This window comes from Schistocerca cancellata, chromosome 4, assembly GCF_023864275.1.
Source record: "Schistocerca cancellata isolate TAMUIC-IGC-003103 chromosome 4, iqSchCanc2.1, whole genome shotgun sequence".
Classification (NCBI taxonomy): Eukaryota; Metazoa; Arthropoda; class Insecta; order Orthoptera; family Acrididae; genus Schistocerca; species Schistocerca cancellata.
Window position 1 is genome coordinate 866,994,999 of NC_064629.1, and position 26,731 is coordinate 867,021,729.

At 32.3% G+C, this 26,731-nt stretch overlaps 1 non-coding gene across 1 annotated transcript; it reads left to right on the plus strand.

Annotated features, from left to right (window-relative positions):
• Positions 1-21,015: 21,015 nt before the first annotated feature.
• Trnat-ugu (transfer RNA threonine (anticodon UGU)) lies at positions 21,016-21,090 on the plus strand. The gene has a single exon. It is a non-coding gene; the product is annotated as a tRNA-Thr (tRNA).
• Positions 21,091-26,731: the final 5,641 nt, after the last annotated feature.

Below are 26,731 nucleotides of genomic sequence, written 5' to 3' on the forward strand. Positions count from 1 at the left end.
CAATGTCGTCTTTGCAACGTCCTGACAAAATAATATGTCGCAAATGTTCAGGCAATTTGATTAAGCAAATGTGGATGAGTTCTGAGGGGTTGTAAGTGTTTAACAGGTACTGCTCTTGTGCAACATGTCTTCAAAATATTTCACAAGACTGGAAAATTCAGATTGTTCGAAACGTTTCATCATTATGATGCTATGTTTTACTCGGTCTTGTGTGGCTTGAGACCAATGTGCTGACAGGAAGGAATGGTAAAAATCTCCTTCACTGTGGCAATCGTGAATGACCGATCGCATTCTTACAGCTGGTTCATTCTCTAAGTAGCCACACACAAATTCTGATCTGTGCTCTAATGACCAGTTGGGAGGAAAACAATGAGAGAATTGATTAAGCCACGCTTGTGGATAAATGTCGTTGCCGGAATTCTTAAATGTTTTTAATTTACGTGTAGTAATAAACAGCTTATAGCGAAAAATCACCATGTTGGCGAGTCGCATGTCAGTCATTGTTATGTCGTTTCGGCGGTTCCACCTCAAAATTCGGTGTACCTTGCCAATTTCTTTCATAATTTCGGAAGTGCCCTGTGTTATTATTTAGTGGCTGTTCTGTATTTCTATGTCCAGCTTTTCCTCTGAAATATGTAATTCTTGTGTTACCTATGTCAACTGATCTTGTACTTCCCGGATTTCTCTTTAGTGTTGCATATTAATTAGATTCAGATTTTGTTTGAATTTCCTAATTTGTTCGCACTCTTCTGTGTCATTAAAGACTATTGGTTTTGTGTCATTCAGATTATCATCTACCTTCGTAGATAAATTATTTAGCTGATCCGAAAGTTCAACTACTTTCTCTGATAATGAACTAACTTCCTCCATGTGTCTTTCTGAACCAATTTTCAGAGTATCTACTGTGTCCTTTAAGTTTTCCTAAGTTTTTACAAGTTGTGTAACCAAATCGGTAGATGCAACGGAGTCAATTTTAGCTTGCAAGGTCTCATGATTTTCATGAACAATAGTTTGCAGTTATTTATGGCTGTTTCGTGATTCTGAAATGGAGTTTCATGCCCCAAAAAAATAGGTTGAAAATGCTCACAAATTTGTGTTTTTACGTAATTACAGACTTTTTGACATTTCGATTCAATGTTATGTATCTCTGTGGTTAAATCTTCACGTGTTTGTTCAAGCATGGTGTCTAACCTTTGAAGCTTTTGCTGTGTTTGTCTCTGATTTTGTTCCATTGTGTCTAACGTTTGAAGCTTTTGCTGTGTTTGTCTCTGATTTTGTTCCATTTGTTGCATTAATTGCAATAATAATGTATTAGTGTCTGGTATCTGTTTCTCTATGCTTTTTGGCAGTGCATTTTCACCGGCAACATTCACATTTTGACATTTTGACCTGAGTCTACAGTCTTCACTTAAAACTTCCGGGCTGATAGGCCGTGGTCGAAGTATAAAACACTCTCCTGACGTTTCGTCTCCGACTGCGGGAGACATCCTCGGAGGTAAAGCGGCGAACTGCGAAGAGAACTCGACGAAGCGCTGATTATATAGGCAGTACAGAGGGCGCCACAGTCGATCACGTGGCGTCGGCTATGAGATTGTCTCTGGTAATGCCAACATTCTCGATTGAAAGTAATCGATCGTCACGCTTGCGGTGCAACGCTGACATCCAAATTTTATCCAGTTTATCACCTTCGTCTTTCCTGTTAAAATTATTACGATGTTTATCAATCTCGATAGCCTCTCTATACAAGCGTGCATAATAATGTGAGGTTTTTGATATGACGCTCGTCTCGCTGAATTTTATTTCATCATCACCTTCCTGGTACGGCCGATTTATCCGTGTGACCCAGGCGGCAATTCCTCTTATGTTCAACAAGACGGGTGTTCACACTTCTCTTTGTGGTTCCGATGTAAACCTGTCCACAACTGCAAGGAATTTTATATACCCCCGGTGGAGCCAAAGGGTCTCGTGCATCTTTTGCCGACCTTAAAAATTCTTTTATTTTTCTGGTGGGTCTGAAAATAGTTTCCACCCCATACTTGCCTAAAACTTTCCCAATGCGGTCTGTGACCTTACTAATGAACGGAAGAAAAACTTTGCCCTTGGACGACTGTTGTTCGTCGTTACTCCTGATTCTCTGCCTAGAGCGTAGTGCTCGATCTATATCCTTGCTAGAATAGCCATTCTTCGCGAACGTTGACCGTAGATGTTCAATCTCATCTTTTAAATAAACAGGTTCACAAAGTTTGTACGCCCTGTCTACCAAAGTTTTCATTACACCTCTTTTTTGTCTAGGGTGGTGGTTTGATTCTTTGTGTAGATAACGATCAGTATGTGTGGGCTTTCTATGCACCTTATGGCCCAACGTTCCGTCCCGTCGTTTAATCATAGACACATCCAGGAAGTTCAATTGCCCATTCCTTTCCGTCTCCATAGTGAATTGGATTTTGGGATTAACGCTGTTTAAATGTGTAAGGAAGGCATCCAACTCCTCTGCTCCGTGTGTCCATACTACGAACGTGTCATCGACGTAGCGATACCATCTGGCTGGCATGCGTGACGATCGATTACTTTCAATCGAGAATGTTGGCATTACCAGAGACAATCTCATAGCTGACGCCACGTGATCGACTGTGGCGCCCTCTGTACTGCCTATATAATCAGCGCTTTGTCGAGTTCTCTTCGCAGTTCGCCGCTTTACCTCCAAGGATGTCTCCCGCAGTCGGAGACGAAACGTCAGGAGAGTGTTTTATACTTCGACCACGGCCTATCAGCCCGGAAGTTTTAAGTGAAGACAATACCGGCCGTGAAAGCTTACATTGTATGAGTCTACAGTATTTGCAATATTGTGTTCTGTCTTTTAGGATTCCTGAGGCGAGCTGTTGGCGACCGATCGATCGACAATGCTTCGCTGTTCACTACCTGTTTCACTGTCTACACCATTATTTGCCGCCCGCTCCATTTCCCTATGCACATTAACCAAATTACTACTTCGAATGCCTGTTAATTCATTACACAGTGGTGCTGATAAGCTACGCTCGTAGTCACTATTATTTCTCGGTTTACTTTGGAGCCTAGTGTTACGATTTCACACGCCATTATTGTCACAATATTTCACACGATAACACAGAAAAGGACAATTTGTAGAGCAAAAATAAGAAAACACATTAACATAGCACTGAAAATAATATCTAGTTAATTGCAAGCGCAGCTGCAAAATACTTGGTGCAAATCTACATGCATGCAACAACTGTTTTACTGTACAACAATGAAAAACTACAACTACAAAGGAAATTCTCTCTATGATTATGCGCTAGCAATAAACAATAGCTACACTAATTACACAAACTACAAGAAAAAAATCAGAAGATTCCAGTGAGGTATCCTCAGCTAAGGGTCGACTTACGAAACATCCTCGTAGAAAAATTGTACATGACTGTGCTTAAACTGACACACAATATTTTTTAGCGCAACGCAATCTGACTTAATAATCCCTACAAGAGAATGGCCCTGATTAAATTAAACTATACCTTTTACAAATCACTTACATCACAAAAATCTTCGTTACTCGAACTACTGCAATACAGCGAGCGCCAATACTGCTAGCTAAATAAAAGATTCAAACTACTGAAGGCAATAACTACTTATAGGCATAGTTAACAATTGAAAGATTCTGATAGAGAACAAGCAATGTATTTACCTTAAAAGTGTTCAAAAGTCATAATACAGTATATATAGCAGTTCATGACATCCATTCTTACAAAAGTACTGTTTCTGATGGACACAGGTCCAGGTCCTCCGCTGTCAAAAGTCCGCCATCTCACTTCCCCACATCCACCAATGCTGGCGGTTCAACCCCAACTGCACAACGCTACACGCTGTTAACATCCAGCTGCCCAACACTACAATAGATAACAACAATGCTAACCAGCCACAGACTGCACACAGCACAGCCAGTGACTTTCATACAGAGTGCTACGTGGCGTTACCAATTAAAAAAACCTCAACAGCCTACTTACAACCTTTGTTAAATAATTCATTTTTTATTTCCTTATTGTTGGTCTTTTTTGTTGTCCACTTGTATTTTACTAAAATTTACTTTTGTTAATTATACATATTGCTTACATCAACAATACAATTTACCTTTGTTAACTAATTAATTTTTTATTATCTTATTGTTGACCATTTTTTTTGTCCATTTATATTTTACTAAAATTTGCTTTTGTTAACTAAAACATGTTATTGTGCTACGAAACGTATTATTTTTTAGATAAATCATATTGTATTTTAGATAAATCATTTGTTTATTATAATTTTTGTCCATTTTTTGTTGTCCATTTATATTTTAGTAAAATTTAGTTTTGTTAAGTAATACATGTTAATTAATTGTTACTTGTAAATCATGTATAACTGTAAATAAATCTTCCATCAAAAAACATTTACAAACAACAACTCATAATAATCTTATGGCTGCTGAAGCAGAAAGTAAATAATTTTAAAAAACACGTTTGTCACAAAAGTCAAAAAAGGACATTTTTTGAGGCTAAGAAAAAGTTATAAAAAGGCTCTTTAAAAAATTTGTTTCGAGAATAATTTTGATAAATACGTTATACAGAAGTCAAAAATAGGACAATTTTTGGGGCTAAGAAAATTATGTAAAGATGCTTAATTTAAAAATTGTTTTTTAAAAATAATAGTTAATTACCTAATTTATTTAATTACATTACATTCACCTATAGGAAATGTATGTAAAATAAATGATTTTTATTATAGTTATCATTATATTATTATATTATATTATTATTAGGTAAAAGAGAATCTAGAATCATTTTGTAGGTTCTGGGTAACTAGGTCAATTTTGTGAGAAATAAAAAATATGAGTGTTAACGAGTAATTTTTTATTTTTCATAAGATTGATCTAGTGGTCCAGAACTTACAAAATGATTCTACTTGTGACATCTCAAATGCAGTCTTGTGTTTTAAAATATGTAGTAAATCATTTACATAAAAGTGCTGTCTGTGTGAACATAGAATTTTAATAGGATTGTATACTGTATCTAGAAGTTCATTATCACAAATATCGATTGCTTTCATTTTTATTGTGCTGGTTCGAATATACTGCGCTATTGTCGGATATTTCTCCATTTGTGTGAGCCACAAAGATTAAAATATCTACAATTTGGCTTTGACTGTTCTGTTGAGACGTTGCAAAATACTCGCCTTCAGGTGGGTGAGTGTCGAGTAGTGATGTACTCCATGCCACACCACTACAGTCTTGAGATATCTATTGCAAAACTCCCTGCTGTGATCTGTTTGACGGTTGTCTGGGCTTCGATTCATCCATGTTTGCTGCAATCATTCAAATACATACGCAGTATCCTTCCCTGTTTTCGCTTTCACGGATAATGCATAAACAAATTTTCAATTAAGTATCATGCTTTATTTTCGTATTTTCCATTGTCCATTTATAACACTCCTGGAAATGGAAAAAAGAACACATTGACACCGGTGTGTCAGACCCACCATACTTGCTCCGGACACTGCGAGAGGGCTGTACAAGCAATGATCACACGCACGGCACAGCGGACACACCAGGAACCGCGGTGTTGGCCGTCGAATGGCGCTAGCTGCGCAGCATTTGTGCACCGCCGCCGTCAGTGACAGCCAGTTTGCCGTGGCATACGGAGCTCCATCGCAGTCTTTAACACTGGTAGCATGCCGCGACAGCGTGGACGTGAACCGTATGTGCAGTTGACGGACTTTGAGCGAGGGCGTGTAGTGGGCATGCGGGAGGCCGGGTAGACGTACCGCTGAATTGCTCAACACGTGGGGCGTGAGGTCTCCACAGCAAATCGATGTTGTCGCCAGTGGTCGGCGGAAGGTGCACGTGCCCGTCGACCTGGGACCGGACCGCAGCGACGCACGGATGCACGCCAAGACCGTAGGATCCTACGCAGTGCCGTAGGGGACCGCACCGCCACTTCCCAGCAAATTAGGGACACTGTTGCTCCTGGGGTATCAGCGAGGACCATTCGCAACCGTCTCCATGAAGCTGGGCTACGGTCCCGCACACCGTTAGGCCGTCTTCCGCTCACTCCCCAACATCGTGCAGCCCGCCTCCAGTGGCGTCGCCACAGGCGTGAATGGAGGGACGAATGGAGACGTGTCGTCTTCAGCGATGAGAGTCGCTTCTGCCTTGGTGCCAATGATGGTCGTATGCGTGTTTGGCGCCGTGCAGGTGAGCGCCACAATCAGGACTGCATACTACCGAGGCACACAGGGCCAACACCCGGCATCATGGTGTGGGGAGCGATCTCCTACACTGGCCGTACACCACTGGTGATCGTCGAGGGGACACTGAATAGTGCACGGTACATCCAAACCGTCATCGAACCCATCATTCTACCATTCCTAGACCGGCAAGGGAACTTGCTGTTCCAACAGGACAATGCACGTCCGCATGTATCCCGTGCCACCCAACGTGCTCTAGAAGGTATAAGTCAACTACCCTGGCCAGCAAGATCTCCGGATCTGTCCCCCATTGAGCATGTTTGGGACTGGATGAAGCGTCGTCTCACGCGGTCTGCACGTCCAGCACGAACGCTGGTCCAACTGAGGCGCCAGGTGGAAATGGCATGGCAAGCCGTTCCACAGGACTACATCCAGCATCTCTACGATCGTCTCCATGGGAGAATAGCAGCCTGCATTGCTGCGAAAGGTGGATATACACTGTACTAGTGCCGACATTGTGCATGCTCTGTTGCCTGTGTCTATGTGCCTGTGGTTCTGTCAGTGTGATCATGTGATGTATCTGACCCCAGGAATGTGTCAATAAAGTTTCCCCTTCCTGGGACAATGAATTCACGGTGTTCTTATTTCAATTTCCAGGAGTGTATATGACTAAAATTTACTATCATTAACCAAAACATTTTAGTTACATTAACAATACAAATTAACTATGTTAACTAATTCATTTTTATTACCTGTTTTATCGTTTTTTAAAAGCTATTTATGTTTTATTAAGTTTTTCTTTTTAACTAATACATTTCACTTACCTTAACAATACATTCCCCTTTTTAAATAATTCATTTTTATTTTGTTATTGTTGTAGATTTTTTGTTGTGTACTTATATTTCACTAGAATTTACTATTGTTAACTAATACATTTTACTTACATTAACAATACAATTTACCTTTATTAACCAATTCATTTTTAATTTTATAATTGTTGTCCATTTTTGTTGCCCATATTTCCTTAACTAACATTTCCTTTTGTTAACTTACTTATCTTCTTACATTAACAAACAATTTACCATTGTTAACTAATTCATTTTTTAATTTCTTAATGTTGTCCATTTATGTTTTACTAAAATTTACTTTTGTTAACTACTACATTATAATTATATAAACAATACAAACTTTGTTATATAATTCATTTTTTATTTTCTCATTGTTTTCCTTGTTTGTTGTCCATTTATATTATACCAAACTGTAAATATGATGATAATACATTATAGTTACATTAACATTGTAATTACCTTTGTTAACTAATTCGTTTTTTATTTTCTTATTGTTGTCCATTATTTGTTGTGCATGTATATTTTACAGTAATTCATTTTTGTTCACTAATAGATTTTCCTTACATGAAAAATACAATTTATCTTTGTTAACAATTTCATTTTTTATTTTCTTATTGTTGTCCATTTTGCATTGTTCATTTATATTTTGCTAAATATTACTTTTGTTAACTAATTCATTTTACTTACTTTAATAATATAATGTACCATTTTTAAATAATTGATTTTTTTGTGACTTGCTTTTTGTTGTCCATTGCACTAAAATGTACTTTTGTCAACTAATACATTTTACTTACATAAACAATACAAATAGTCCTTTGTAACTATTTCATTTTTTACTTTCTTTTTCTATTCTCCATTTACATTTTACTAAAATTTACTTTTGTTAACTAATATATTTTACTTACATTATCAATAATATTTACCTTTGTTAAATATTTCATTTTTTACTTTCTTATTGTTTTCCATTTTTTGTTGTCCATTTATATTTTACTATTATTTAGTTTTGTTAACTAATTCATTTTACTTATATTAACAATGCAAATTACCTTTGTTAAATATTTTTTTTATTTTCTTGTCCTTTGTTAAATTAATTTTTTTATTTTTGTTCACAAAATAATTTTTCGTTTTTTATTGTTGTACTTTATTGTTGTGTAATTATTTTTTTCTTAAGTTTTCTTTTGTTAACTAACATATTTTACATATATGAAGAATACTTCTTACCTTTGTCAACTATACCATTTATTTTTTTTGTTGTCCATTTATATTCGACTACAAATCACTTTTGATAACTAATAGATTTTACTCACAGTAACAATACAGTTCCCTTTGTTAACTTAGTCATTTCTTATTTTCTTGTTGTTGCTCATTTTTTGTTGTCCAATTATAGTTTACTAGAATTTACTTATGTGGACTAATAAATTTTAGTTACATTAACAATGAAATTTACCTTGATTACTAAGTATTTTTTTATTTTCTTATTGTTGCATATGTTTTTGTCCATTTAAATAATAGTAAATTTTACTTTTGTTGATTAATATATTTTACTTCCATTCACAATGTAATATACTCTTCTTAACTAATTCAGTTTTATTTCCTTGTTGTTGTCCATTATTTGATTCCCTACATTAGTTTGTTAATAATTGCATTTTATCAACATGAAGAATTCAATTTACCTTTCTTAAATAATTCATTTTTTCTTATTGTTGTCCAAATTTACTTTTCCATTTATATATTACTTATATTATCTTTTGTAAACTATACATTCCACTTACATTAGCATTACAATGAATCTTTGTCTAGTAATTCATTTTTTATTTTCTTATTGTTGTCAATTATTTGAGTTCATTTACATGTTACTAAAATTTTCTTTAGTTAACTAATACATTTCACTTACACTTAGAATATAATTTACCCTTGTTAATTAACTCATTTTTCGTTTTCTTATTGTTGTTCATTTATAGTTTACTAAAGTTTACTAAAATTTAATAACATATGTAACTTACATTAACAATACAATTTATCTTTATTAACAATACATTTCTTATTTTCTTATTGGTATCCTATTTTGTTGTCCATTTATAATTCACTAAAGTTTACTTTTGTTAATTAATACATTTTACTCACATTAACAATTCAAATTAACTTTCTAACAAATTCTTTTTTATTTTCTCACTGTTGATCATTTTTTATTTTCCATTTACATTTAACTAAAATTTGCTTTTCTTAAGTAATACATTTTGCTTACATTAACAATACAAATTACCTTTGTTAATTAATTCATTTTTTAAAATATTTTTGTCCTTTTTTTCCTTTTAAATTTTAATTGAATTTACTTTTGTTAACTAATACATTTTACTTACCTTAACAATACAATTTACGTTTTTGACTACTACATTTTCGTTTCTTATTGTTGTCTGCTTATATTTTCAAAATTTACATTTGTTAAATAGTACATTTTACTTACATCAACAAAACAATTTACCTTTTTTAGCAAATTCACTTTTCATTTTCTTAATGTTGTCCTTTATTGTTGTCAAAATAATTTTTACTTAAATCTACTTTTGTTAGCTAACACATTTTACTTATATAACCAATACTTATTACATTTGTTAACTTAAAAAGTCATTATTTTTGTTGTCCATTTACATGCACAATTCAAATAACCAACCATTTACATTCACAATTCATATAACCTTGGTTCACTTAGTCATTTTTTATTTTCTTATTGTTGACCTTTTTTGTTGTCAATTTATTATTTTACTAAGACTTACTTTTGTTGAATAAAAAATTTTACCTACATTAACAACACAATTTACCATTGATAACTAATTCAATTATTCTTCTATTGTTGCCAATTTGTGTTGTCCATCTAAAAATTAATAGAATATACTCTTGTTAAATAATACATTTTACCTACTTTAACAATACATTTTATATTTAAATTAACAATAAAATGTACCTTCTGTTAAATTATTCATTCTGTATTTTCTAATTTGTTGTCCTTTTTTGTCCATTTTATATTGTAATTATATTTACTTTTGTTAACCGAAACATTCTACTGAAATGAACAATACAATTTACATTTGTTAATTAATTCATTTTTTATTTTCTTTTTGTGGCCATTATTTTTGTCCCTTTACATTTAACTAAAATTTACTTTTGTTAACTAATACATGTTATTAACATTAACAATACAAATTACCTTTGTAAAATAATTCATTTCAAATTTCTTCTTGATGTCAATTCTTTTGTCTGTTAGAATTTACTGAAATCTACTTTTGCAAACTAATACATTTTACTTACATTAACATTTCAATATACTTATGTTAACTAATTCATATTTTAGTTTGTTATTATAGTCCTTATCTGTTGGCCATTTGTATTTTACTAATGTCCAGTTCAGTTAATTAATACATTAAACATTCGTTAACAATACAATTTACATTGATAAGTAATTCACATTTAATCTTCTTATTGTTGTCCATTTTTTAATCTCCATTTATATTTTCTAGAATTTACTTTTGTTATTTAATATAATTTACCTATATTAACAATAGAATTTACCTTAGTTAACTAATTAATTTTTTATTTTTTATTGATCCTTATTTTTTGCAGTCCATTTATATTTTACTAAAATATACTTTAGTTAACTAATACATTTTACTTACATTAACAATACAATTAGCATTGTTAACTAATTCAATTATTTTCCTTATTGTTGCCCGATTTTTGTAGTTCATCTAACATTTAATAGGATATACTCCTGTTAACTAATACATTTTACCTACTTTAACAATACCTTTTATATATATTTATTAACAATAAAAATTACCTTTCTTAAATAACTCTTTTTTATTTTCTAATTTGTTGCCCATTTTTGTTGTCCTTTTCTGTTGTCCAATTATATTGTAATAATATTAATTTTTTTAACCAAAACATTTTACTGAAATTAACAATACAATTTACATTTGTTAACTAATTCACTTTTTGTTTTCTTAGTGTCCTCCAATTATATTTTACTAAAAAATTTCCTTTTTTACGAAATACATTTTACTTATTTTGACAATACATTGTAACTTTGTTAACTAATTAACTTTTTTTTCTCTCTATTTTTTGCTGTCCTCTTATGTTTTACTAAAATATACTTTTGTTAACTAGTTCATTTTACTTACCTTAACAATACATATCACTTTTAAACTATTCATAAGTATTTTGTTCTTATGGTAAATTTTTTGTTCTGTTTTTTATTTTACTATAATTTACTAATGTTAACTATCACATTTTACTTACATTAACAATACAATTTACCTTTATTAACTATTTCCATTTTATTTTCTTATTGATGTCCTTTTTGATGCCCATTTAATTTTTACTAAGATTTTCATTTCTCAACCAATAGATTTTACTTACTTTATTGATACCATTTACTTTTGTTAACTAATTCGTTCTTAATTTTCTTATTGTTGTCCATTTATATTTTACTAGAATTCTCATTCATTAACTATCACATTTTCTTACATTAACAATACAATTTACCTTTGCTAACTAATTCATTTTTATTTTGTGGTTGTAGTAGACTTTTGTTGACTATTTTGTCATTGTCCATTTATTTGCCCATTTATTTTTTACTAAAATTTTCTTTTGTTGACTAACTTACTTTCTTACCGTAACAATACAATTAACCTTTGTTATCCTATTCTTTTTTTCTTATTGTTATTGTTGTTTTGTTGTCTAGTGATGTATTACAAAAATTTACTATTGTTAACTAATATATATTATTTACTTTAACAATACAAGTTTCCATTTTAATTAATTCATTTTTTATTTTCTTATGGTTGTCCTTGTTGTCTATGTATATTACACTAAATGTTACATTTGTTAACTGATACATTTTTTATGTTAACAATACAATTTACGCTGGCCACGGTGGTCTACTGGTTCTAGGCGTGCAGTTTGGAACCATGCGGCTGCTACAGTCGCAGGTTCGATCCTGCCTCGGGCATGGATGTGTGTGATGTCCTTAGGTTAGTTAGGTTTAAGTAGTTCTAAGTTCTAGGGGACTGATGACCACAGCTGTTATGTCCCATAGTGCTCAGAGCCATTTGAATACAATTTACATTCGTTTACTAATTCATTGTTTATTTTCTTACTGTTGTCCATTTTTTGTTGTCCATTTATATTTTACTAAAATTAACTTTTGTTCACTTATACACTTTACTTACATGAACAATACAATTTCTATTTGTTAACTATTTCAATTTTTATAGTCTTATTGATGTCCCTTTTTGATTTCCGTTAAGATTTTCATTTTTTATTATTTTAGTGTGTTCCCTTTATGTTTTACTAAAATTTACTTTTGTTAACTAATACATTTTACTTACATTAACAATACAATTTAACTTTATTAATTAATTCATTATTTATCTTTTTATTCTTGTTCTTTTTATTGTATATTAATTTTACTAAAATTATCTTTTGTTACTAATACATTTTACTTATGTGAAAATTACAATTTATCTTTATTAACTAATTCATTTTTTTTATTGTTGTCCTCTAATATTTTGCTAAAATTTACTTCTGTTAAGAATTATATTTTACTTACATTAACAATACAATTTTCCTTTATTAACTAATTCATTATTTATTGCTCATTGTTGTCCATTTTTTTGTCAATTGGTTATATTTCTTTAAAATTTACTTTTGTTAACTTGTACATTTTAATTACATTAAAAATTAGCTTTTGTTCACTATTACATTTTACTTACATGAATAATACAACTTACCTTTGTTAACTATTTTATTTTTATTTTCTTATTTGTGTCCTTATTTATTGTCCATTTATATTTTAATAAGATATACTTTCGTTAAATAATACATTTAACTTTTATTAACATTACAAATTATCTATGTTACATAGTTCATTTTTTATTTTCTTATTATTGTCCTGAGAGGTGGCAGAAGCCCCCTGTCATATTTCTATCTTACTCTGAGTAATTCGATTTTCCTCTCTAATTGCATGCAGTGAAAAGCTGCTACTCCACATGTGGACGTTCCATGCAGCGTGTCTCGACACCCGGGTGGTCTGGTGCAGGCGACTTCAGCTGAGCTTGAAAGAGTTAAGCTGACGTGTGTGAGGGAATCGAGTGGATGCTTTCCAGAAGCCGACATTGGCATTAGAGCGAGAGCGACATGCCCAGATGCGCCGGAACGGGCGGCTGGGCTAGAGATTCCGTTACTTTGCAGAAACTTAGTGAAAACCGTTTCTGGTGGGCTACCAGCAAGGCGTGGGAATGACTTGTTTTCCCAGGCTGTCATGCTGGGCAAATTCTCGCGTTTCCTGCAATATCGTAACTGTCCATTTATATATTATTAAAATTAACTTTTGTTCACTAATACATTTTACTTACAAGAACAATACAATTTATCTTTATTAACTACTTAATTTTTTTCTCATTGGTGTCTTTTTTTGTTTCCCATTTATATTTTACTAAGATATACTTTTGTTAACTAATACATTTTTCTTACATTAACAACGCAATTTCCGTTTGTTTATATATTAATTAATTTTTTTTCTATAGTTGTCAATATTTTGCTGTCCATTTATATTTTACTAAAGTTTACTTTTGTTAACTAATACATTTTACTTATACTAACATTACATTTAACTTTGTTATGTAATTCATTTTTTATTTTCTTATAGTTGTCCTTGTTTGTGTCCGATTAAATTATATTAAAGTGTAAATTTGTCAAATAATACATTTTAGTTACATTAACAATATATTTTACCTTTGTTAACTAATTCGTTTTATATTTTCTTATTGTTGTCCATTTTTCGTTGTCCATTTATATTTTACTGAAATTTAGTTTCATTAAATAACACATTTTAGTTACATTAACAATATAATTCACCTTTGTTAACTGATTCATTTTTAATTTTGTTAATGCTGTCCATTTATGGATTACTCAACTTTACTTTTGTTAACTAAAACATTTTACGTACATTAACAATAGAATCTACCTTTGTAAGTATTTCATTTTTTATTTTCTTATTGTTGTCGAATTTTGTTGTCCATTTACAATTTACTAAAATATACTTTTGTTAATAATATATTTTACTTAGCTTAACAATGCAATTAACTTTTTTATTTAATTCGATTTTTAATTTCTTATTGTTGTAGGTTTTTTGTTGTCCATTTAGATTTTAACTTAAATTTACTATTGATAACTAATATGTTTTACTTGTACTAAAAATACAATTTACCATTGATAGCTAACACATTTTTATTTTCTAACTGTTGTCCTTTTTTGTTGTTCATTTATATTTTACTACAATTATAAAATGTTAATTAATACAGTTTACTTTCATTAACAATACAATTTACCTTTGTTAACAAAATTACTTTTCATTTCGTTATTGTTGTCCTTTATATTTGTTCAATTATTTTTTACTTATATTTACTTTTGTTAAATAACTTTTTACTTACATGTACAATACATATAACCTATGTTAACTTAACCATTTATTATTTTTGTTGTCCATTTATATTCTGCAAAAAATCACTTTTGAAATCTAATACATTTTACTTACATTAACAATACAATTTTCCTTTGTTAACTTAGTCTTTTCTATTTTCTTATTGTTGACCCTTTTTGTTGTCCATTTCATAGTTTATTAAGATTTTCTTTTGTTAACTAATACATTTTACTGACATTAACGATACAATTTATATTTTTAACTAATTAATTTTTTGTTCTTATTGTTGTCAATTTTTTGTTGTCCAATTAAATTTTACTAAAATTTACTTTTGTTGACTAATTCATTTTACTTACATACACAATATAATATACCTTAGTTAACTTAATCATTTTTATTTTCTTATCATTGTCCATTATTTGTTGTCCAAAGATATTGCACTAAAATTTACTTTTGTTAATCATTGCATTTTACTTACATTAAGAATACTATTTCCTTTGTTACCTAATTAATTTATTATTTTTTATTGTTGTTGTATATTGTATTATATTAATATTTCCTAAAATTTACTTTTGTTAACTAATACATTTTACTTACCTTAACAATTCAATTAACTTTTTTATTTAATAATTTTTCATTTTTTATTGTTGACAATTTTGTATTCCATTTATTTTTTACTAAGATTTACTTTTGGTAACTAATACATATGGCATACTTTAACAATACAATTTACATTTGTTAACTAAGTCTTTTTTTATTTTCTTATTGTTGACTATTTTTGTTGTCCATTTTATATTTTTCTAAGATTTGCTTTTGTTAACTAATACATTTTACTTACATTAATGATACAATTTATAATTTTTAACTAATTAATTTTTTGTTCTTATTGTTGTCAATTTTTTGGTGTCCAATTATATTTTACTAAAATTTACTTTTGTTGACTAATTCATTTTACTTATATTCACAATATAATATACCTTTGTTAACCAAACCATTTTTATTTTCTTATTGTTGTCCATTATTTGTTGTCCTAAAATATTGCACTAAAATTTTCTTTTGTTAATTACTGCATTTTACTTACATTAAGAATACTATTTACCTTTGTTACCTAATTAATTTTTTATTTTTTATTGTTCTTGTATATTGTATTATATTGATATTTTCGAAAATTTACTTTTGTTAGCCAATACATTTTACTTACCTTAACAACTCAATTAACTTTTTTATTTAATAATTTTTTATTTTTTTATTGTTCTCAATTTTGTTTTCCATTTATATCTTACTAAGATTTACTTTTGGTAACTTATACATATGACACATGTTAACAATACAATTTACATTTGTTAACTATTTCATCTTTTATTTTCTTATTGTTGTCCATTTTTTGTTGTCCATTTATATTTTACTAAAATTTACTATTGTTAACTAATACATTTTACTTACAATAAAAATACAATTTACCTTTGTTAACTAATTCATTTTCTATTTTCATATTGTTGTCCTTTTGTTGTCCATTTATATTTTACTACAACTTACTTTTGTTAACTAATACATCTTACTTATATTAACAAAACAATTTATCTCTGTTAAGTTATTCATTTTTATTTGCTTATTTTTAATCATTTTTATTGACCATTTATTTTTTGCCAAAATTTACTTTTCTTAATTAATACAATTTTGTTACCCTAACAATAAAATTTACCTTTTTAACTAATTCATTTTTATTTTCTTATTATTGACCGTTTTTGTCCATTCATATTTTACTAAAAAGTAGTTTTATTAGCTAATAAATTATACTTACTTTAACAGTACAATTTAATTTTGTTAACTAACTCATTTTATATTTTCTTATTGTTGTCCTTTTTTGTACATGTATATTTTACTATAATTTTCTTTTGTTAACAAATAGATTTTACTTACATTAAAAATACAATTTACCTTTGTTAACTAATTCTTTTTCTATTTTCATATTGTCCTTTTTGTTATCCATTTATATTATACTAAATTCTCTTTTTTAACTAATACATTCTACTGACATTCTCAATACAATTTACCTTCGTTGACTAATACATTATACTTCCATTAACAATATAATTTACCATTCTTAACTTGTTCATTTTTTTTTCTAATTGTTGTCCTTTTTTGTTTTCCTTTTATATTTTACGAAAATTTACTTTTGCTAAGTAATACATTTTACTTACACTAAGAGCACAATTTACACTTGATAATTAACCCGTTTTTTAATTTGTTGTTTTCGTTTTTTGTTGTCCATTTATAGTTTACTAATATTCACTTTTGTTAACTAACGATTTTAACTTACATTAATAATAGAATTTACCTATGTAACTAATTCATTTCCTATTTTTTAATGTTGCCGTATTTTGTTGTTCACTTGTATTTTACGTAAATTTACTTTTGTGAACTAATACATTTTACTTACTTTAACAATTCAATTTACTTTTTTGTTTAATTAAATTTTTTATTTTCTTATTGTTGTAGATTTTTGTTGTCGATTTATATTTTACCAAAATTTACTATTGTTAATTAATACATGTTACTTACATAAAATATACGATTTACCTTTGTTAACTAATTCTTCTTTTTTTCAATTGTTGTCCTTTTTTGTCCAGTTATATTTTACTAAAATTTACTTTTTTAACTAATACATTTTACTACATTAACATTACAATTGACCTTCGTTAACTAATTTACTTACATCAACAATATAATTTATCTTTGTTAACTAACTAATTTTTTATTTTCTTATTTTTGTCTATTTATGTTTTATTAAATCTTTCTTTTGTTAACTAATACATCTTAATAAATGAAAGAACAAGTTTACTGTTACCAATCACCATTTTATTTTTTCTACAACGCGTTTCGAAAGTTTAAACCTCCATCATCAGGTGGATTTACATTAGTTACTATTACATATGTGTGTATGTTGTGTTACGATATTGGAGGAATTTGTGGCACTGCCTAGTGGAGAAAATGGTGACTGGTAACAGTAAACTTGTTCTTTCATTTAATGTCAGTAACAGTCACGGTAAAGTCTAACCTAAAAGATTCGCATTTAATACATCTTACTTACATTAACAGTACAATTTGTCTTTGTTAACTAATTCAATTGCAATTTTCTTATTGTTGTCCATTTTTGTTGTACATTTATATTTTTCTAAAATTTACTTTTGTTAACTAATAAATTTTACTTATATTGAGGACACAATTTACCTTTGTACACTAATTTTTTTTATTTTCTTGTAGTTTCACATTTATATTTTACTAAAATATATTTTTGTTAACTAATACATTTTTCTTTCATTAACATTACAATTTACCTTTGTTAACTAATTCATTTTTAATTTCTTATTGTTGTCCTTTTTTGTGCATTTATATTTTACTAAAATTTACTTTTGTTTACAAATACATTTTACTTACATTAAAAATACAATTTAACTTTGTTAAATAATTAATTTTTTATTTTCTTATTGTTGTACATTTCTGCTGTCCATTTATATTTTACTGAAATTAACTTTTGTTAACTAATACATGTTATTGTGCTACGAAACGTATTATTTTTTAGATAAATCATAATGTATTTTAGATAAATCATTTGTTTATTATAATTTTTTGTTCATTTTTTGTTGTCCATTTATATTTTAGTAAAATTTAGTTTCGTTAACTAATACATGTTTATTAATTGTTACTTGTAAATGTGGTATAACTATAAATAAATGTTCCATCGAAAAACATTTACAAACAACAGCTCATAAATATCTTATGGCTGCTGAAGCAGAATGTAAATAATTTTAATAAAACACGTTTCTCACAAAAGTAAAAAATTGGACATTTTTTGGGGCTAAGAAAAAGTTATAAAGACACTGTTTTTAAAATTTGTTTTACAGAAGTCAAAAATAAGACAATTTTTGGGGCTAAGAAAATTATGTAAAAATGCTTATTTTAGATATTGTTTTTTAAAATTAATAGTTAATTACCTAATTTATTTAATTATATAACATTCACCTATAGGAAATGTATATAAAATAAATTATTTTGTTATAGTTATCATTATATTATTATATTATATTACTATTAGGTAAAAGGGAATCTAGAATCTTTTGTAGGTTCTGGGTAACTAGGTCAATTTTGTGAGAAATAAAATAATACGAGTGTTAACGAGTAATTATTTATTTTTCATTAGATTTCTCTAGTGGTCCAGAACCTACAAAATGACTCTACTTGTGACTTCTCAAATGCTGTGTTGTGTTTTAAAATATGTAGTAAATCATTTACATTAAATTGCTGTCTGTGTGAATTTAGAATTTTAATAGCATTGTATACTGTATGTAGAAGTCCATTATCACATATATCGATTGGTTTCATTTTTATTGTGCTGGTTCGATTATACTGTGCTATTGGAGGAAATTTCTCCATTTGTGTGAACCACAAAGATTAGAACATCTACATTTTGGCTTTCACTGTTCTGTTGAGACGTTCCACAATACTCGCCTTCAGGTGGGTGAGTGTTGAGTAGTGATGTATTCCATATCACTCCATTACAGTCTTGAGATATCTATTGCAAAACTCCCTGCTGTAATCTGTTTGAAGTTTGTCTGGGCTTCAATTCATCCATGTTTAATGCAACCATTCAGATACACACGCAACATCCTTCCCTGTTTCCACTTTCACGGATAATGCATAAGCAAATTTTCAATTAAGTATCAATTACCATTAAAGTATATTTGAAGCCGTTATTCACACGTGAATATTCCCTCCTGTCACTTAGATCCGTCTGCCCATGTCGTCCAGACCTTTAATCATGTCATATTTTCGATGGAATTATTTGTATGTTGGGTTGTGCAGTTCTTGAACTACAGTCTCAGTACTTATTCAATGATACCTCTCTGTCTAAGCTCAGAAATTATTGAAACAAGTTCATTCGAATGAGCTGTATTACCAGCTGTAGCTGATGCCATGAGTAGTCGTAGCTTATCTCTTAGCACATTGGGGTCGTCAGAATATATATACTACGGGAGTCGATTGCTCACTCTTTTATGCTGAATGTCAATACCATCACCACTGCCATTTTTTCCGCCATGCAATACAGAATTTATAATGGACTTGTATTTCACATAGCTTTGGCTTTTTGCATTGCTATGCAGATCAGTCAAAAGCAATATTTCGCGACAAATTTTCAGATTTTTAGGTGAATAATTTACAATTTTTGTAGTTGTTCGGCAAATAATTTTCAGTAGGCCAGGTGTTCTTTGTAACTGTCTATCGCTGATCTGATTTGTTTTTTCATTTAAATTCATAGGCTGTGTGCCCAAATGTGTGGTTTTTCACCACTGACAAGGGGAGGTCGCCAATTGTGAAATTCAGATTCGATTCATACTGCGCATAATAAAAGCTCATGGCCAGAGGTGTAATGTGGCAAAGCACCAAGATGCACTTCTCAGCCGTTGTCGAGAAAACCGACAGTTAAAAAGAAACCGTTGCGGTGAAATACTCTCTACGATTAATAGCTTTCTACAGCATCGTGGCGCAGCGGTAAGCGCTCAGGTTTGTAATCCGAAAGTGGCCGGATCGAATCTCGCGCCATGCAACCTTTTTTTTTTTAGTAGTTGTTTTTTGTAATTAAAATGTGTATATATATATATATATATATATATATATATATATACACACACATATATATATAATTCCTGGCAATCAGTTGCAACAATTACGCATGTAATAAGTTGTTGAAAGTCGTTTGTCGTGGAAAAACTGGCGACTTCGAACATCATTATGTTTCCCACAAACAAAGTTGTATTTCACAAATGTTATTAATTGTCTTCATAATGTTTACCCCGTATAGTTAACGGAAGACATAGAAACGATATTCTGAAACGAAGACGTATAGCGTAAGTCAAACGTTCGAATTAGAATAGAGACCCCACGAACACAAATTTGCTGTGGCAGGTATGAAATATAAACTCCGTTACTCGCTCGCTACACTTGATGGACAGATGTTGAATGGGCCGAAACGAGCCGCCGCATAACAGTGTAGTTGCCTGCCAACTTCGAAAGAAGGTAGATGCGGTCCCTAGCGCAACTTATAACATCGTCGAAAATCAGTGCGGACGTGAGTGCTTTGGTAGAAGCTGTTAAACAAACGGAAAAATGGAGGCGGTACAATTGGAGAGCAATCCGCCTTCACCAACATGCGTAAGCAATTCATTAATAGTTTATATATATAAGGCCGTTAAAAAAGGGGAGGGCAGTTAAAAGAAACCATTGCGGTGAAATACTCTCTACGATTAATAATTTTCTACAGCGTCGTGGCGCAGCGGTAAGCCCTCGGTTTCGTAATCCGAAGGTCGTCAGATCGAATCCCATGACATGCAACTTTTTGGCTACTGCCCCGTGGATCTCACGGGGGGCGTGCAAGGGATAAGTCCCTGCAGACGCACTATCCTCTGTGCCTGCGGTGGCTCAGATGGATAGAGCGTCTGCCATGTAAGCAGGAGATCCCGGGTTCGAGTCCCGGTCGGGGCACACATTTTCAACATGTCCCCAATGAAGTGTATCAACGCGTGCTTGCAGCTAGGGTGTCAATTTATTATCATTTCATTTCTAGCAAAGCTGCATGGTCATCGACGGTAACTGTTCTTTCGGGAACAGATACTACCGTCATATATAGTTAATACATTTTACTTACATTAACAGTACAATTTATCTTTGTTAACTGTTTCGTGCTTTATTTTCTTATTTTCCGTTGTCCATTTATATATGACTAAAATTTACTATCATTAACTAAAACATTTAAGTTACATTAACAATACAAATTAACTTTGTTAAATAATACATTTTTATTACCTTTTTTTAGTTTTTTAACAGCCATTTATATTTTACTAAGTTTTACTTTTGTTAACTAATACATTTCACTTACCTTAACAATACATTCCCCTTTTTAAATAATTCATTTTTATTTTGTTATTGTTGTAGATTTTTTGTTGTGTATTTATATTTTACTAAAATTTACTGTTGTTAACTAATACATTTTTTTACATTAACAATACAATTTACCTTTATTAACTAATTCATTTTTTATTTTCTTATTGTTGTCCATTTTTGTTGCCTATTTATACTTAACTAACATTTTCTTTTGTTAACTAACTCATCTTCTTACATTAACAAACAATTTACCGTTGTTAACTAATTCATTTTTTATTTTCGTATTGTTGTCTATTTATGTTTTACTAAAATTTACTTTTGTTAACTAATACATTTTACTTATATTAACAATACATTTTAACTTTGTTATGTAATTCATTTTTTATTTTCTTATTGTTGTCCTCACTTGTTGTCCATTTATATTATACCAAAGTGTAAATATGTTAATAAAACATTTCAGTTACATTAACAATATAATTACCTTTGTTAACTAATTCGTTCTTTATTTTCTGTGGATGCTTCTATAGCAATACGTAAATGCTTCGAACCAGTAGTAGTTAAATTATACACTGAAGTGAACAGTAGTGGTGCACAGGGCTTAATTGGTATCTTCTCATCCATTACATTCTCACTTTGTCTGTGCAGTATTACTGGAATATTCTGCAATGGCATGTATGGTGGGGTCCAGTACCAACCTGCATCATGCTGATTAGGATCCCCAGTGCACCTCACTGAGTCAGGGGCTATCTAGGTGTCTTCAACTGACAATAACATCTCTTTATCCTGCGCCATCAACCTGACCAGGTGCACAACAGGATCCCAGGGTGCTGCTGCAGGACATGAGGGGCTGGGAGAATTATCTGCTGCTGACCGTGACAGGCAGCAAGACGTGACATCCACTGTTGAGTGAATAAGAAAAACTGTTACAAGCAATAATAGTAGCACAAATACTTCATCTTCTTCACACACTATGAGACACATACATTAAGCAAGGGGTACTTACTCTTCTGTGGGTACTTCCTAACCTGCTGCTGCTGCAGCTGGGTTGCACTGGACAATCTCAGCTGGTGATTCATGCTGACTGACTGACTGCAACTGAGGCTGCAGAGCTGCTGAGTCCACCTTATATCCTCGCTGTGATTGGATGTCACGATCCCATTGGCTACTGCCAATTTCAAGCACCTCTGGTGGTGTAATTCTGTTGGGGGGTGCACTTAGGCTTTCCATCTAGAAGGACTGGGATTCGAGTTCCAGAAAGGGCACCGCTATTTTGAATTTCTCACCAGTTCCAGTGTGGGGGGTGCGCTGGGACGTCAGCACAGCCCTGCAACAAAGAAATTCCCACCAGTTTTGAAATTCCCGTCAGTATTAGAAATTCCTGCCAAAATTCGAAATTCCCACCAATAGGGTAGGTGGGGAGGGAGAGGGATGGGGAGGGTTAGGGGGAGGGGAGGCTTGGGGACGCACATGGCGGCTGAGGAAAACACATTACGTCATGCTGAGGTGGAGGTGGGCATGGAGGTGCGTGAGGGGTGGGATGAAGAGGTTGGGGTAATTAATTGACCAATTTAATTAATCTGCGTATTGATCTGACATCAAAAGTGTCCTGAAAACCCTACTACTGCCAGCTACCTGGAGCTACCAGCTGCTCTCAAGAGCCTTGAGCCATTTGTTCTGGCCACAGGCTAACTCCGCCATGCACCCCACATCGTCCCACATATTTATCACAATAATTGAATGCTGGTGACTGAAAACAATATTGAGTGAAAATCCGCGATGGATGGACATGCCTCATTTGTTTTTCTTGCGAGTAGTACCAGTGTGTCTTAGGAAGACAGACTTAATCGTTTTACAAGCGACTAGATATTAAAAGCACAATCACAACGACAATGTTACTGTCGCTCTGCATAAAAAGCGGTCTTGGTCCCATAGGCGCACACAAGTACCACTAACAATACACATGTTGAAAACTATACAAGCTTTATGAATCGAGGTACAGTATTAATTCCGAATAAAGTGGTTTTCTACACAAATACCGCGTCATTGAATATAGCCAGTGATCGCTGGGGTGTGTATTAACAGATCGAAAGCACAGGTGCACACCGCCAGTGGTGTAAGCTCGTAATAAAATCACTATTCTCACTGAATTTAGAAAGGGATTCGGCTAAGGGATGTATATTAGAACAATACTTGCTAGATATTTCTCATCATAAGAAACAGCATTTTAATGCATTCTACCTCTATGCCATGTCAGAGGTTCTGTGGCATATCCACAGGGTTATATCGAGGGAGGATGATGGTTGATTGGGAATGATGACATATAGTAGTTGGTGTGTTATGTGATGAATCACTTTAAAATGCAATTCTAGATTGTGGTCGTAAGAAATTCACAAATTCCTATGACTAATAGACAGGCTTTTTAGATCGATAGTGTTACACATTCTGGTAGATCTCCTGTCTGTGATTTGGAATCGTGTCTATTCATTCAACCACATGCTGGTTTGGGTCCTATGGAGACGTTTTTTAATGATTGCAGCCACTGGTGTATCATCTTCATGGCACTCTCAGATCTTGAAATGAGTCAGCTTTTTCGAACCTATCTGCCAACAGTCCCATGCAGCAAAAACTCCTCTATTGTTTTTTAGACAGTCCCTCTGCATCTTGTAACTGTTCCTCAGTCTCTGTCCCAGCCTCCCTGCAGCTTCGTCCATGTGATCATCCCAATTTAATTCAGACCTGAGTGTAGGTCAAAGAGCACTGTATCTAAGACTTCTGCGTCCCATGTAGAAACAGGGTGAGCTGGGTTAATGTGACAGGACTGTGTTTTGACCACTCAATGGAAATGAGAACATGTTCTCATACCTCCACAAACTGTGTACAATGTGTAAGGCCAGCGCCAAAGGAAGTTTTCTCCTGTAACACGAGGTAGTAGAAAAGACAGTACAAGCAGTTATGATAGTGTTTCTTATCAGGAAAACTGGGAATACTTCATGTCATATGGGAACTGGGAGAAGGTCGAGGATTTTGCTACTGCATTATAGTGCATCTCCAAACTACATACAGACTCTGAAGGACATCTGCTTCACTCAGGATGCATTCAAATCTGTCATCAAATCCTTCTCTCTATCCTTCTTATTTTGTACCATTGAGCAGAGAAAAACTACAAACTATAAAAACTCCACTTACATCACCCAGTAGAGAACTTGATAAGATATTACTGCACCTCTCTATTCTGATATATTAAAAACAAATACCATCTGCATGCTGGCATTGATCATATGTGGCGACCTTATTAAATGTATAGGTATTAATCCATTGCAGCAAGTGGTCAGTGATCGAAGTCGCTTGCACAGACCAGTGTAAAGTTTCGTCGCCTCTACTTGTAGGAGGACCATAATCCATGGACTATCAATCACAAGACAGGGTCCCTGTGTCGTTGTTTCATAAGCAGTTTAACGCATTGCTTTCATACTGAAACACATCCAAGCAGTGTATGAATACAGCTGCATACACTGCTATACATTTTGTTTTCTCCACCATGAGTTTGAGGTCTGTGACAGGTGCAAAACTGACGTTGACACATTTCAGTCCATGGCTGTCACAGAAAGCTGGACATCGCATGGTGTGAAATTGCTGCTCCCACAACACCCAGGTTGATTGAAATAAAAGACTGAGATGGAGTTCCTTATTGACAGAAATGTAGAAGACATCGCAACATTTGGAATCTGAAAATGTTTGCAGCACTGTAGGGCATTTCCAAATAGCTGCCCGAAGGTGATTAATGACCTCCACATTTAAACTCATCTTCCACAGTGATGTGGTTGCAGAGGTCTAGGTGTTCCATTTCGATTGATCCCTCATATTGCAGTCATGTGCAAGATGGCTGTTTCATGCAGAAAATCCCCCAGAGGTGCTGCTCCCACGAAGACTCTCCATCTCAGACAAGTGGTATCAGTTAATCATTATGTGGTAGTCAACAGTGTAACATTGGATGGGTGGGATGGAAAAGACACCATAGATATGGGGCAATGTACTGTAATAAGCACCACAGTTGATAGTGCAACCAATTTTAGCAGTTTTACCAGTTTCTCTATAATTTAAAAGGCGACCAGTGACACAACAGCATGCTTCCCAGTTTCTCTATCATTGCTAAATCACCACTCCACTACTTTGCATGTATCATAGAGCAGATTGTGAATGTAGGTAGAGGACTGTGCAGTACACCCATTCATGGTTAATTCTCGAACATATACATCAAAGTATACCAGACACCACCGCATGCCGATGCAGTTAGGTTATCTACATATTTCTAGCACTTCAATCATAGTGTGTAATTTACGATTACGATTGCTCATCATTCCATATGGGGATGGGAGTCATTGAGAATTGTTGTCGCATTCTTAGGATAATGTTGGAGATTGAATGATCTCCCCGAATTGTCTTTGACCAGCCCTCCCTACAACACTGTCCTCGATTTATTTTGCAGCTGACCAGAAGTACATTCCATGCCTCGTGAACGAACAGAGCAAGCCAAGTCCATAACTGCTGTCCGACGAAGACTGTTCCACACCAATCTTACTCACAGCACCCATCCAAGTGTACAACATCTCTCCAGATGCGTGCATGTCGAGAAGGTTAGCACACCTCATCAGTGCACTGTTTATTTGAGATTGTTGTGATGATACAACAGAGAGTTGAGAAGAAATGTGAACTTTACGTACAATAGATCTCCAGATAGACGCATTTTGAAACATTTTTATGTAAATCAACTGTGGTATCAATTCTGAAGTATTGTACGAGTGTTTGGTGTCCGTACCAAGATGCTACCAAAAAGAGAGAAATAATCAAGGAACAGAAACACATTCCAAAGGCTACATGGTTCTGCACTTAAACATGATATAATGCAAGAGCAGTGTGGTTTCCCACCTATTTTACAACACTGTTAGTATATCAATGTAAGAAATATATTTCCAGTGCATGACATATTTTCTTCCTGCCAGTTTCTGTACGATAAACTATGGTGACAAATTGTAAAATGGTAAAACTACTACCTTGTACACTAAAAAAAACATCGATTCTTTGGAACATAATCATTACATAGGTTTCCAGAGGTGTATGAAACCTGCTGTTTACGAAGTTCAAGTCCAATTACAGTTCGAAAATTATGATATGTTCGTAAGAGTCCCATAAAATTATCGTCAGCAGCCAAAACTGCATACAAAGAAACAGTGATATTTTACCA